Source organism: Typopeltis vanoorti, chromosome 10 (genome assembly GCF_054136105.1).
Source record: "Typopeltis vanoorti isolate ZY-2024b chromosome 10, IOZ_Tvanoo_1.0, whole genome shotgun sequence".
NCBI lineage: Eukaryota > Metazoa > Arthropoda > Arachnida > Uropygi > Thelyphonidae > Typopeltis > Typopeltis vanoorti.
In genome coordinates this window covers 2,014,831-2,027,730 of record NC_143558.1, presented here as the reverse complement: position 1 = coordinate 2,027,730, position 12,900 = coordinate 2,014,831, and positions in this window count along the sequence as shown.

Here is a 12,900-nt window from a genome sequence, read left to right as displayed (position 1 = left end):
TCCTCGGCACTAATACTCGTGCACCGTTGCCTTACACGTGCGTGGTGGGATCCCGTTGAAAACAGAGACGAAGAAAGCGATCGAAAAGTGAAGCGGGAATTGCGTCAATGATTCGTGACAGGAATCACGTGATGCACAGGAGGGGTTTGTTAAGGGAAGTCGCTTTTAATAATCGAGTTGCATTTTACGACAATGAAGTCATCAAGGAAGAAGACCAAAGTAATGCTAGGGGTGGCTTTCCTTGAGATTTTTGGTAAAGCTCTACGTAGCGTTTCTCGTGTTGCCTGAAATTTACGAAATACGTCAAGGTGGGGGATCATCGTCTAGTCTGGGGCGGGGAGATTGGTTGGAAGATAGAAGTCACGGAGTATTTTCTAGAAGCAGGTCTTCAAAGAGCTAAGCAATTAGGAAGAGGAGGTGTGATTCTGGGTTCGGTGTTGGGTTCGCGGTTTTTTATGTGATTCCTCCCAAGAAAGGTTTTAAACCTTCAATTCATTAGGACTGTGGGTCGGCTGAGGGATGTTCCTACTTCTTGTCATCCCTCATATCTTTTAGTATTTTTATTTAGTTTTACAGAATCGGGAAACTCTTCTCTGGAGATCAAACATGAAAGTTTTCCAAGCCGCATCAATGAGTGAAGTTGTAATTTCTGTGGGAAATGAAGTGGATGAATAGAGGACGCCTCCATTACACTCAGAAGAAGAAAAAGGAAAAACTTTTATGAGGTAAAAAATAAGTAAACTAATCCAAAACTGATTTTTTTTGTTGTTTTTTTGGGGGAGTACACAATACAACATGCAAACTCTTCGTTGAATTCGTTGTTTGGTTGGAGAGAGAGGGAGAGAATACAACACTCACTCTACCAAACCAGGCTGGCAGATGATGAAACCGATGCTTACAAACATAGTTTTATATTCAAAATGTGTAAGCTGAAAGACGGGACAAACAGACCAGATAGCCCGAAAGGTTTAACATCCCACGTCTATTACGTTTTAATCTTAAAAAAAAAAGAAAGAAAAGAAAAGATTGAGTGCCCTTTCGAAGTTTCGCTTTGCATTGCTTTGGGGTTCAAGTTGTTCAGGTCCGATCTAGGAAGCTTTTTGAAGCTGATTTGAATTCAATGCTGAAAGTAAATGCTCTTATTGGTTGCTTATTGTGAAATAAACGAACCCCCTGCTGCCATTTTAGTACCGAAGCGCTTCCAGTCTACTCTTTGCAAGGGACGGACCTTCTCGACCTTCGGCTGTCACACCACGACCAGCGACGATGCGAAAGACACGAATTTAGGTGGGTCCACTTGAGTTGTAGAAGATTATCCTAAGGTGGACTATTATTATACGCTTAACATCTCTGATTTTAGATAATCACTTGGTTAAGTTAATCCTGCAGTTATTATGTTATAAAACTCCTTAACCTGAATGGCTACTTTAATTTACAATCCGAATGCCTCCTTGGACTTTTTTTTAAATACTTCTAAAAGACTAAGTAACTGTAAATGTGGGAAGAAGTTTAATTGCATTTCTTTTGTTTCTTTTTTTTTCTATTTAAGGAATGTCGCGATAATCTTCGAAGCTTAGCGATCGAATGGGTTCTGTTCGGGCTTACAGAATTGTCGCCTGAAATCAGCATCGCGCACTTTTATTCGGGAGTGAATCCCGCAAAGTAGACAGCAATGCACGGTTCCGCATGTTTTCCATTCAGCTTGACTAACCAGCTTTGGCAGTTGTTTGGGGATTAATTTATTGCGTAAAGAAGAAAACGATGAAGCACCAACTGCTAGGGATGATGAACGTGCCTATTTTTCGAGGTTGCCAATAAAATAAGCGGAAACCTTCTAGAAAGGCATCTAAATATAAAACAACAATCCATCACATTAATTTCGTGAGGCGTCTGGCAAAGAATAAAACGCAATTCACACAACCGCTTGTTTTATGCCAAACGATGAAATGTACCGAAACATTTTATCGCAGGAAACGCGTGCACTTCACGTGGATGTTGAACTTTTTATTCGAATGTAGAACGAATCCATTCGATTGGTAGCTGAAACTTACTTTCGATCTACGCTGTTAGCGCAAAGCAAATTTTTAACAGGAGTTACTTGGCATCAAGCCAAAGCAGCGCCACCTGGCCAATTGATTCAATAAATGATACTCAGAAATTAAACTTTTCTATTTCAAACAACCAGAGATGTTTACAAATGACAATTATTTTATTAATTATGTTATTATTTATCATAATATTTGTAATGCTTTACATATTTTTTATATTCGGAAACAGTAATTACCACAACGCACCAAAAATCCTAAAATTAAAACTTTTTACGTATTTTAAATTGCACACTAACACGTAATACAATGAAGACCTAATTTATAAAATACGGTTAAAAATGAAATATCGCTGTTGGGCGTTTGTCACAGCACACTAAAATAAGGATTTTGCTCTCTCTCTCTCTCTCTCTCTCTCTCTCTCTCTCTCTCTCTCTCTCATCTTCAAGTCCGTCGCAACTTCTTTATATTTCTAACTTGCTTTTCTGGGAAGTTCAGCATTGCACGCATCCCAAACATGAGTTAGCCACACAGAAATCAGAGTTCCAAACTTCTCGGAATTCATCCGAAGCCTCTTCGGTGAGTAAAATGTTCTTCTAAACTCTCGTGCAGGTTTTATATTCAGTCCAGCGCCAGAGGTCACGAGTGGAGTTTTGTGTTTCAAATTTTATATTATAATTTGGCCAATACATTAACAGAAGTGATGTGACGCTTGTTGAATTTATATGAGCATGGATGTCTGGTTAATTGAGTTCCCACCTTTTGATAAGTGTGGGTTTCGTTTCCCACTCTCGGCCGATGGATGATTCAGTTTTGAGACTTCTTTCTTCCATGCGGAGAGCGAACACCTTAGTTTATCAGCACGTTCTTCTTGTGTCTGAATGTTGGATTCATTGAGAAGCTTTTATTTGTGAACCCACTGAAACATCTAAAAGTTCTCAGTGGGCCGGAAGAGACAGCACTTCAAATCAGATCAGAATTTAGACGCACGCAGTTTTGTGTGCTTTTCGATTCGTTTCTTTAACGCAGTTCGCAGCAGTAAGTAGGAAAGCTGTGGAGGCCGAAAAAAGAAAAGCCTCCGCAACCGAATCCCGTCTACAAAAGGAACATTTATTAGGGCTTTTTAACAGTAGTTTAGTTAGCCAGTTTTTCCTCTCATAAACTCAAGTTTTTCCTTCTGTAAAACAGACAAGCCAACCAGAAGGACGCACACAACTAACAGCCCCACATTTGCCTCTGAGCTGCTTCGACAATTCCATTCGGTGGACAAACATCGTTAGCGGGCCAATGAATTGTGTTCCGAAGACTGAATCGTCAGCTCATCGAATTGTTTCCATGTGTGGTTCTCACCCACGAAAGGTCATTTGCAAACCTCATTTTGTACCGCTTGGTTCGTTTTAACTATTTTTGTGAATTTTATATTTTTTTATTTGTTTTTCCGAAAGACCAAAATTGCAGGGCCTTGAAAGGAACTCTTTCAAGGCCCTGCAATAAGCGGGAAGTAATCTCGACGACATTCATCTTCTACCTGAAGACAATCACAAACGTCCACGCCCACTTCGGAATCGAATCCAGACCCCGTTGGTTGGAGGGCAGATAAGCTGACCACTCGGCCAGCGAAGGAGAAAAGCACGTGACCACTTTCTCCCTCGTAATAATCGAAAGTGGCGTAAAATGTCGTTCTGTTCTCTTCCGAACATTGCTACGAGCCAGCCACGAACTGTTTCCCTAAATGTTAGTGAAGAGCACCGAAGGTCGTGAACTATGAAATTCCAAACCTGGAAAGACAGCCATCGGCAGATGTCGTTTCTTTCTTCCCATTCACCGGCTGTTTTGGCTCTGATGAGTTCCATGTTGGCTTTCGTTTAACTCTTTCTTGTTAAGAATGTTTTGTGTTAATGTCTGCTTATTTATAACTTCATTTATAGTTTTACTTGCGCTTCTTCCTCTCTTTTTTAAATATATCAATTATGAAAATGAAGATAATCTGATTTTATGTGAAGTCGTTTTGGAATCTCCTTTCCGCAGATATGAGGCTCTTAGTTGGAACCCCGTTTAGGACAGGAATACATTTTCTGACTTTCTTCGTCAGAAGAAAAGCCAAATTAGCCAGTCTTATGTGGGAACCGCTTGCATTCTGCAAAACATGCAGATCGGTGAGAAATGTACGCAATTCGCACACCTCCGATCCTCTTTTAGTTGTTTCAGCCGTAATTGACACTGAAGCAGCACAAATGGAAATATAATACAAGAGGAATAAAGAACAGAAAATTGAAATAGAAGGAACAGCACACTGTGCGTAACCAACGGTCGTAACCGTAATGAATTTATTAAAACGAAATTAACCCAACCCGTTAAGTAGGAGGACAAGAAACCTCACGGATTCGAACATTTGTGACTTTAAATTCCATCGCCTTCATTCTTCGTCCTCTCAACAGAACAAAAAAGTATCTTTTTATTTTATGTTAGCGCGCGATGAAATTACTCTGCACGTCGGACATCGCTAGTTGACCTTATTAGCATTTGGTAAGAAACTTTCCACGAATACGCCTTGTCATCAAAATTCTTCCTTTCTCTTATTTCGTACACGTTTGTATTTCCGATCCACACGTAAATCTACTTCTTTGATCCTTCCCACCCCTCCTGTTGCCAAGGCAACGACTTCGTGCACTTTCTTGTTACCTCCAGCGTGTTCTCCGCATGTTACGATCTCCAGTCTCTCCACGGGATCTTCTTATTTTAATGTTCCTTCTAAGCTTCTTCTGAGTTGCTGGGTGGCCCGAGGCAAAGCGAGTCGCACGAGGGAGAAGACAAACCTCTTGCCGTGTTATTTGCTTGCTTCGGTCGTAAACATTCTCGATTGTGACGTTCCACAAATAAAACAAATTCACGTGCGATGGCAAATGAATATCAGAGGATTGTCCACCTCGGCGAGCGCCTGAAGGAATGTGTAAGAAGATGCCCCGTTTGATTGCATGAAAGGAACCCCTTGGAAGGACCCCTGACGGGAAGACGTCAATACAGGAAGAGAAATTTTGCAGTTTCAAGACATTTTACAGCAATTCAATCTTTTTCTCCATCGGGCTTTTCACTGAAGTTTTAATCGGCCCTGAAATGAAGCCTTCTCTCTCTCTCTCTCTCTCTCTCTCTCTCTCTCTCTCTCTCTCTCTCTCTCTCTCTCTCTCTCTCTCTCTCTCTCACACACACACACAGAAATGAGAAATCGTACATGCCATAAAACTTCAACAGTTTTACGGTTTACGGTTGAAAATTTGTGAACCCCCGTAACTCTATCCAAGAGATAATTTTTTTCCAGCTTTGATCTCACGAATTCCGCATTTGCGGTTCTGATTTTGTATTAGGTTGTCTTGTTTTCGATTACCCTACAAATCTGGCCAAAATGGATCAGAAAATGTTGACGAATCTTCCACACAGTGCTTATGTTTATTATTCATTAGAAGGAATAGTAATCCCCCCCCCCCCCTCTCAGTGGCATGGCGGAAAGACATTAGTACACACCGTGTTGCAGTGGTTCATCGCAGTCGGGATAATTAATTTATTGCTGTTTCTTCTCGAAAAACCCTTCGCTTTTCTACGGCGGAAACAGTCTTCAGAATACCTCCCTTGCTATGGGAACAAAATTCACGCTGTTGTCGCCTGTTCGTTAGCCTTTAACTTTGTGCAGAACAACATCAATGCAGGAAGCAAATTCCATCTTGATTCCCAAAATGAAATCCTAAATGCAATGAACGCATCGTTTGGAGAGAAGTAGTCAACGGACACCCACACGGGTGAGATGAATCTTGCCAGGGAGCGAGTCACGTGTTTGTAGCTGGTATAAATTGAAGGAACGCGATGCTCCCAAGTCAGTGCCAGTGTGATGCCACATTGATATAGAAGCCCAGGGAGTCTACTGCAAGTGGCACCTGCAGTGGACGACCCACCGCACTCACCGAACGTGGCCGTAGGGTGCTAAGAAGGATGATATATAAAGACCGTCATTTGTTCTGCTGACACGTTGAATTATGCGGAGTTCCGGGCGTCAAATTGAATACGAATCCGCATTTATAACCGAGGCTCACAACATGGTTTCTATGGTAGGACCACAATATACAAGCCCTGCATTACTCCAACCAACGTAGCGTCGTCTTCAGTGATGCAAAGAGAGTGTACAGGGGGGGGGGGGGGGGAGCATGCAAAGTTGTGATTATGGAACGAGGAATGACGCTAGATGGACAATGCGATACTTTCTACAATGTGGTGTTTCTACTGAACTGATCGCTCTCAGCAAGACAACGCACCCATTATAAGGTTGCTGCTGTAACTGCGTGTGTTATGGACATGAACGTCACCACACTTGACTGGCCTCCACAGAGCCCTCATCTCAATCCTATTGTACACCTGCGGGATAAACTAGAGTGCCGGGTCAAGTCAAGGGACGTTCGCCCCACAACAGCCCAGACCTACAGGAAGAATGGAAGGACGTCCTACATTTTATTAAGGTGGCCTCTTTGTTCTTCACACTGGGGTGTCCGTTAACCCCTTTCCAAGCGGTATTCTTCAGTTTTTAAAATAAACCGAAATGGCATTTTACTTTTTTTCCTATTTTTATTTATTTATTTACTGTATTTTATTTTTGTGAAATAGTCCTGCTGAATTTGCTTTCTATTAGCCTTAACCCCCCCCCCCTCATAATTCCGCAAACATCCAGTAAGCAAATTATTCTCAAAAGATCTTCTGAGAAATCTTCGCTACGTTTTAATTCTCAACTTTCGAGTGATTGAATATCTGAAGTCCTCCAAAAATATTAGAAATTTTACTTTTTAGAATTTTTCTTTTTTTTTTTCCTTGCTGGTATAGGAGAGGATATTTACGTAAATCTCTTCTTTTATTGTAAGCATACTTATTTACAAGAAAACATCCCCCACAAACTGCGATTGCAATTTTTACAGTTAAATTATTAACTTTTGTTTGTAGTCACCGCTAGAGAGCGCCACTATCATCATAACAGTAAGATTATGATTTTCGTCTTACGACATTTCAAGCACATTTACGAGGACACAAACTTCTCATAGCTTAGAACTTTTCTCATACGAAAACCAGAAATGTTTGGCCACGAAGCTTACTGAACCCGATCTAATTGGAGATCGATTTCATGACTGAATGCAGTTTTTCCGATCGAATCCGAGAAATTGTTTTCAAGTTTCCTCTGCTTGAGAAACCAGGAAATCAATCGCAAACAAGAAGGTGAAATTGGATGAGATGTCGAAAACCCTCGCAGTTGATGTTGACTTCGATTTGTCTTCAGTGGCTGCATGAAGTTGATGTACTTGAGCAAGATATAAAAAAGTTCGCCTTTGAAAAAGTACTTTTTCGCTTCACTGTGCCATCTTGGGATGGAAGTACACCTTGACAAGAAAAGCAAATCGTCGCAATAAATTCCTTCAGAAAAGTGCTTTTAGTGACCGTCCGTCCGTCCGCTGAAACGGATTTGTAGAATTTTAGCCAAAACGTTTTCTAAGTTTGAGTGAAGAGAATTAATCGCGATTTCTGTTTTGCTGCATGCAAACAATGGAAGTCACTTCGTGCTGCTGTGGTTGCTATGGAGACGCACGATTTCAGTTTTCGGGCTTTTACTCTTAGAACATAAAACAAACCAAATGCTCAATTCAAGTAAGCGCTAAAGAAATCCAGCTAAACGAAAGGTAAGAATATTCCTTTTTATGAAAAATTAGTACACTATTGTGACACACTCTCTCTCTCTCTCTCTCTCTCTCTCTCTCTCTGTTTTCATTCTGTACTTATGTACAGCTTTTCGCAACATTTATTCGGATACACATTTAAATAAATGATATCCGAATAAGTTCAACTTTTTAAAGCTTAAATATATTGACGTTACTATAGAAACCAGTAGGCCACATTGCCATGGAAACCATAGGAGTCAGCCAACGATGACCCCTTGAAATTTATGCGACAAGAAACACAAACTTCAGATCGCCAAAGTCTGTTCGCCTTTCGTAGGAGAGTAACACAGTCTCAACGAGGTTCGCCTCTTTAGCATTTTGAGGCTTGCAGTGTATCTCTTCCAAATGCTTCCCCCACCCCAGCTGTGCACAAGAGACGAAAGGGTTATAGAGTTGCGGTCATGAAAAATCGTCAAATCTCATGGAGATTATGACGATTTTTCATGAGCCCGTGAAGGGTTATTCTTGGTTGTCCGTGCGTTGTTAAACGGTAGCCCCCCCCCCCCCGTGGTTTGACAGGCCCTCCGCTTTCATGAAGTACTCGACAGATGCTTCTGTGTGACTCGGAGGACGACCAATGTGAAAGCAGCCGGTGGACAGGGCCGAAGATAAATGGCCCGTGCTACAACGATAAAGACGTGGCGGACGATGAGGGGGGGGGGGGGGTGATATCGCTTTAACGTCTCGAGAGAAGATGGTCGGAGCGCGTGTGCGTCAGGAGATAATGGACGCAGCCAGGAAAACTGTCAAGAGGAGTCACTCGGAGTGACAGAAGAAAGAAATTTCGCATCGGTGATGATCATCCGCTCGACTGCGATAACAAGGCGCAAAGAAGAAGACTCGAGGGGTCGTCGGGGAGAAAGTCTTGGCGTTTACAAGAATCCCAAGGACTGTCCGTTTTCCCTCCGTGACATCTTGTACGAAATGGCGAGACTTTACACGTTTCCTAAACCTTTCTTTGTGCACATTCGGCGACCATTTCGAGATCCAAATTGTCTTCTTGTGTTGTTTTTACTGCGACGATCAATCCCACTGCGAAGGTCATAAAACTCCGCGTCTCACAGCTGACAAAGAAGATCCTCGCATAAACAAAATCTTGCAGAAATACGTGCGAACTACTCTGAGTATCAGAGAGGGGGGGGGAAGCCCCTTTGTCTGCCAAAGATCGACTGTCTCAGGAACTTGCAAAAGAAGACCTTCCTCTGTTTCGCTAGTAGATCGGAACGTAGAAGGGTTTTTTCAGGTAGTCCAGGCTACGAAAGCAAACGCCGTTTCCAAGGAAGGTCATTCACCTGTAGAATTCGTTTTGTCCGTTGTCCCCCCCCCCCTCCCTTCAAGAAGGCAAATTATTCCAACAGCAGTGGTGAATCCCCATTGGTCGCATTGCAAGCCCCGACACCATCTATTTCTGTCTTGGTTTTTCTTCAAACTTTCATTCTTTCTTTGTGTTGGTCATTTGCCGATACGAGTTTTCACGAAATTCTTGATCTCTCTCTCTCTCTCTCTCTCTCTCTCTCTCTCTCCCTGGTCTTATCTCTCTATCTCGCGAGAAGAACCAACAGAATGATCAACTAATGCAACACCAACATAACCCTTCAATTGAGTGTCTGCATTTTCTAAAGCTGTCATAGTCTAGACTGCTTTGGAAACGTGAAATTCCTGAGATTTCAAGAGTATTTGCATCTTTTCCTATAAAATAATAATGAATGTTTTTCAATTTTTCTTACTTTTTTAAACATTTATTTAGAAAAACGTATTTTAAGCTATTTTATGACGGATAGTTTTTACACCTTTTCTTTTCTTAAAGGTGATTAATTCATATATCAATGTGCAACGTTCCGTTACTTGATGGACTGATCTGGGCTCAGGATCTCGAAGATCAAGTCCTTTTTAGGACTTCCAGGGTAACAAATAGCAATGCTGAACCGAGGAAGTAAACTGAGGTTCGGCTGTTGCTGTTATCCTGGGTGTGAGTTTTTGAGTTTGCTCCCTTGGGGTTTTTGCCTTAAGGGAGCACCTTGAGTCTCCGGGGAAGGTGTTCTCCGGCAGGGCCCGCTGAGGGGTTCTTGTCGGTGAATTATTTTCCTCGGAATTTGAGCGGTTCTGCTCAGGAGTCGGGGAGCCCATCGGGGTGCTAGGATGGGGCGGCCGACACTGAGTGGAACCAACGCTGAGCGGTTCTGCTTAAACGGGGTGCTTGGACGGGGCGGCCGTCAATGAGTGGAACCAACGCTGAGACATGGACGGTCTTTCGCCCACTATGGAGTGGCCTAGAGATCGTCCGATTTTTTGAGATTTTACCCTTTACTTACTAATCAGGGTAACAAATGGCAATGAGGCTCGGCTATTGCCATTACCTAGCCATGACTAAAGCTTTTTAGCTCAATAATACTCCATCCACACAGATTTACTTCATTCAGATGACGGGATAAAGAGTCAAGGACTCAGTCCATCGCCCAGTTCTTTTAAGAACTTTAAGAATTACTTGATGAAAAAGAGATGCGGTGATTAATACCCTGGGAGGGTAATGGATGGCAATGCTGTTGCCAATGAAGTTCTAACTGAGGCTCGGCTATTGCTGTTACCCTCCTGCCACGATCAGAGCTTTAATAGCTCAATAGCACCTTATCCCTACACTATCCTCTACAGATAACGGGGGGTGAAAAACATTCTTGCTTCGGCCCTTTAAGCCAGTTCTTATAAGGAAACAAAAACAGGCTATAATAGCCGTAATTATAATAAATAAATGTTATTACAGTTTAAAAAATAATAATAATAATATTTCCTTATTCAAATATTTCGCATAATCTTCATTGTTATGTTAGGAGAACACGTGTTGTAATTATGAATGCGAAAAAGTATTATTATCAAAATTTTAATTGAAATGCAATGTAGAAAATGAATCACATATGCAGCCCTTCGTGCTTAATTTTGTAAAAAAAAAAAAAATTACAAGTTGGAATGTCACTAAAGATGATTATTGTAATTGTGTAAATATTTTAGAAATCAATAAAAAAATTATTATTATAATAATTTAGCAATAGCGACAATAGCAACACCACAATAGCAGTGTTGCTATTGTCGTCGTCCATGTAAAAACAACGGGTTAAGAAAGGAAGAACTGATTGAAATGCTTGCAATTTAAATAAAGTAATACTAATGCAATATATATATATATATATATATATATATATATATATATATATATATATATATATATTTATTATTATTATTATTATTATTATTATTATTATCCCATGGTATTATTACACCAGATCATAGAGGTCGAGTTCACGTATTTTATGCAGCACCTTTTCCGGGATGTTATAGAGTTCACATTTGGAAATATTCATACAGTTTAGCAAATGCATTGGTGATGCTTCCTCGATGTCACAGATTTTGCAGGTGGGGAAGACTTTTATGGCATTGCTGAACTTGATTGGTCTTGAGGCGAGAGTCATGGTAGTGGCACTGCGATTCAACTTGGAGTTGATGGTAACTCCTGGATTTTCTGCTGAGTACCAGTGGCGAATCATGTCCTGAGGAATTGTTCTTTTTATGTTTTCCTTTTCGGTGGTTTTAAAGAGGTCGAAATCTGCAGTATCACTTGATGTTGCGGCCATTTTTGCTACTTCATCTGCAGTTTCGTTTCCCTTTAATCCCACATGGGATGGGATCCATTCGTAGATTATTTCGGAATCCTTATGTAGTTTGTTTATGTTTTTTGCTATGTCTCTAAGTATTTCTTGATGGCCAGTGTAGCAGTTCTTAATAACTTGAAGGGCTGCTAAGGAATCTGTGAACAATATAAACTCTTTTGGGTTTTGTTTATCCAAATGTTGCAGTGCTGTGTTAATGGCTATTAATTCTGCATGGTAGGAGTTACATCCAGTACTGTTAGTGTTTTTAGTTCTATATTCTGAGAGCCATAGATGAGTAGACCACTCCCAGAATTGTTGCCATTTTGATTTTTGGAGCCATCTGTGTAGATCTTTATTGAGTCAGGTCCATATTCCATTATTTTTGAAAGAGCTACTGATCTCAAGATTTCAGGGTTTTCTAGGCTTTTTTTTCTCATGTTTCCCTATTTCAGAGTTGATAACTATATTTTTCCTGTCTTGATTTGGAGGAAATGCTGGGTAGTTGGCTATTGTATTTGGACAATTCAAGACAATTTTATTTTCTATGATTTCATGCATTGTTCATTTTTTCTTTATTCTGTTTGTTGGTTTCCAGTTTTTAAAAAGTTCACTTGTTCTATGATGTGCAAGGTTGGCTCTTTTTCCTACAAATTTGGTAAGATTTTCTTGCCACCTAATTTTCAAAGGAACAAGGTTGGATTCGAATTCAGCTATTTTTCCAAGAGTTGTATTCCTTAGTTCACATATGATTTTAGCTGCATTTTTTCTGAATTTTTATAAGCTTGGCTAAACTGGTTTGTGACGTTTGCATCCAGATGGGCGAAGCATATTCCATGATGGGACGGATAATAGAGGTGTGTGTGTGACTTTTAAGGTTTTAGCATCGGCTCCCCACTCTTTACCTGAGATACTTTTCATGATATTTAGTCTTCTTTTTGCTCTGACTGCAACATTGTTAATATGTTTATTGAAGCTTAGCGATGGATCCAGAATAAGTCTAAGGTATTTGGGGTTTTCATTAAATGTAATTAGTTGACTGTTTGGCTTAATCTTTGGTCTCCACTTTCTGAGGTAGTTATTAATGGTAAAGAGATAAAAGTTAACGTGAAAATGTATTTGAGTGAATGCTGCTATGGGTCAGGGAATGCAGAGGATGATGTGGGTGATGTTTATCATCAAATAAATTCAACAATTGGAGGGGATAATTATTATGGGTGAGTTTAATTGTGGGGATAGAAAGAGGAAAGGTCATGTGGACAGAAGAAAATGGAATTTGCGGAGCTCTTTCGGGATCATTACCTAAGACAGCATGTAATGGAAAGCACAAGAGGATGGCTGAAACTTGTGATTGCATCTAAGGATCTCTGTATAACTAAGAAGGATGTATTGAGAGAATTTTCAGTAACGAAAGGTCGATGCGGAATTAGAAACTTAGAAAATTGCTTTGAGCGGTATCTCTTGAGGATATAC